The following is a 3,327-nucleotide window of genomic DNA, read 5'->3' as shown; positions in this document are numbered from 1 at the left end:
ACTAATAAAAGTTTCAATCAATCAATCAATCAATCACACGCACCATGAATTGATTAACGTGGACCCCGACTTAAACAAGTTGAAAAACGTATTCGGGTGTTACCATTTAGTGGTCAATTGTACGGAATATGTACTACTGTGCAATCAATAAAAGTTTCAATCAATCAATCAATCACACGCACCATGAATTGATTAACGTGGACCCCGATTTAAACAAGTGGAAAAACGTATTGGGGTGTTACCATTTAGTGGTCAATTGTACGGAATATGTACTGTACTGTGCAATCTACTAATAAAAGTTTCAATCAATCAATCAATCAATCAATCAATCACACGCACCATGAATTGATTAACGTGGACCCCGACTTAAACAAATTGAAAAACGTATTCGGGTGTTACCATTTAGTGGTCAATTGTACGAAATATGTACTGTACTGTGCAATCTACTAATAAAAGTTTCAATCAATTAATCAATCATACGCACCATGAATTGATTAATGTGGACCCCGACTTAAACAAGTGGAAAAACGTATTGGGGTGTTACCATTTAGTGGTCAATTGTACGGAATATGTACTGTACTGTGCAATCTACTAATAAAAGTTTCAATCAATCAATCAACCACACGCACCATGAATTGATTAACGTGGACCCCGACTTAAACAAGTTGAAAAACGTATTCGGGTGTTACCATTTAGTGGTCAATTGTACGGAATATGTACCTTACTGTGCAATCTACTAATAAAAGTTTGAATCAATCAATCGCCTTGTCCAAATCGCCCCAAACGTGTCCCCATATTTGTTCTTGTCCGCTCTTAACGGTTTCTAAGTTATTTTAAAACACATTTTCTGACTAGTGACGTCATCTAGCCCCCGCACCTTATCCACATCACCCCGTGTTCTATTTGTTTGTGCGATTGTTTCGTCCAACTGTTATAGTTTTTAAGTTTTTATCGCTGTATGTTTTTTAAGAGTGTCAATAATCCTAACACCCCCCCCAAAAAACATGTCCAAATTTCCCTAAATATGTTCCATTCATTTGTGCTCCGTTTGTATGGAAGTAGAATTGTCTCACATCAACTTATATATATATATCAATATGATATTAACACATATGCATATATAAAATAATAAAAATACAAATAGAAATGTGATATACAAATAAATAGATCATGTGTATAAATAAACGTTATAAATTAATATATTTATAAATATTTATTTATAAATATATTTCTAATAAATATATTACAAATAAATATATTTGTAAATATATTTTTGAGATTTGAAAATATATACAAATAAAATTTATAAATATAAAAATGTGACATACAAATAAATCAAGAATTTGTACAAATAAACGTGTATTTGTAAAAATATTTTTGAGATTTGAATATAAATGTGCTTGCTTTTGTATTTGTATTGAATTTGCATATGTGGATCGCTTTTTTGCTTTTGTGTCGATGAGACATTCCTACCACAAACCAGTTGCACAAATAAATGTGACCTACACACTCCCCTGAACAACCAGCAGAGGGCACTGCAGCCAAAGCGGTCTGGGTCACAGACATGGTCAGACACTGGCGAGCCAATCAGAGGCACACTAGGGAGGGTCATATTACGTCATGACTTTTGGGATGATTTGACACACATTGCACTAATAAGAGATCAGTATCTACATCGTGACAAGGTCATTAAACAGCATTGATACAATAAAATAAGTAGCTAACACGGTCTTTCAGATTAACTGGATGAATTAGCATTAGCTAATACAACACCAACGTTAGCTAGCTCAGGGCCATTGTGCGTTCTCTCTGTAATGACATGGATTGTTTTTTGTGCAGAGAACTCCGGGCATTTTGCATATAATGCATATTATGCTCTGTGACCCAGACCGCTCTGGCTGCAGTGCCTTCTACTGGTTGTTCAGGGGAGTGTGTAGGTCACATTTATTTGTGCATCTGGTTTGTGGTAGGAATGTCTCATCGACACAAAAGCAAAAAAGCGATCCACATATGCAAATTCAATACAAATACAAATACAAAATCAAGCATATTTATATTGAAATCTCAAAAGTATATTTACAAATACACGTTTATTTATACAAATTCTTGATTTATTTGTATGTCACAGTTTTATATTTATACATTTTATTTGTATATATTTTCAAATCTCAAAAATATATTTACAAATAGGCGTTTATTTATACAAATTATTTATTTATTTGTATACGACATTTGTATTTGTATTTGTATTTGTAAATTTATTAATATATGCATATGTATTAATATCATATTGATATATATAAATTGATGTGAGACAATTCTACTTCCATACGTTTGTGCTGGAAAAAAATGTGGGTCTATTGTAATTTTATTAACGGATTATGATTCATAACCAGCCCCCGCCCCCCCTAAAATTGTATCTTATTGACATTAAATAAAAGTTGAAGTTAAAGTACCACTGATAGTCACACACTCACTAGGTGTGGTGAAATTACCCTCTGCATTTGACCCATCCCCTTGTTCCACCCCCTGGGAGGTGAGGAGAGCAGTGAGCAGCAGCGGTGGCCGCGCTCGGGAATAATTTTGCTGATTTTTACCCCCAATTCCAACCCTTGATGCTGAGTGCCAAGCAGGGAGGTAATATAATCTTTGGTATGACACAAAAGAATAGATCAACATACAACAAATAATCATTTTATTACCATTGTTTTAGTTTGCAACAGAAAATATTTGATGTGCATCAATTTGCCTTAAAAAATAAAAATAAAAATCCTTAATTATACAATAAACATTTTTTTGACAACTTGAACCATTTGATACTGAAAAATACAAAAAAATAAACTCAATAAATAACAATAGATTCCAATTGATCAGCAACGTTAACTCTGGAGCGAAATATATAAAACACTTTAACCTACAAAACAAAAATCAATAAAACTATTTGTAATGATTTTAATTGTTTCATCAAAATGAGGAAGTCAGGATTGGCTACAATGAGCATGTTTTGTAGCGAACAGCTTTTCGAAGCAGGGCTTGAAGCATGACACTGCATGATACTGATACAGCATGTTCCCTGAAGTGACACCTGGCATCACATCAACGCCCCCCACACCCCCAGGGGAGACCGCCTTACTATTTGAGAAGCAGTGATCTACTTGTTAATTTCCTAATAATAACTGCTTACTTTTTTCTGCAACGTAGTTCTCGCTACACTTTTTACACTTCACTAAGCACATATTTCTTCTGTTGTTTGTAGCTATTTTAGCAGCTAGCTTAGGTGTTATCTTGCCTGCTTATGTCGGTGTGTAACATGTTTAGCCTTGTCCT

The sequence above is a fragment of the Entelurus aequoreus genome, linkage group LG04, assembly GCF_033978785.1.
Source record: "Entelurus aequoreus isolate RoL-2023_Sb linkage group LG04, RoL_Eaeq_v1.1, whole genome shotgun sequence".
NCBI classification, from domain to species: domain Eukaryota; kingdom Metazoa; phylum Chordata; class Actinopteri; order Syngnathiformes; family Syngnathidae; genus Entelurus; species Entelurus aequoreus.
The sequence above is the reverse complement of the archived record's forward strand: the minus strand, read 5'-3'. Positions refer to the sequence as shown.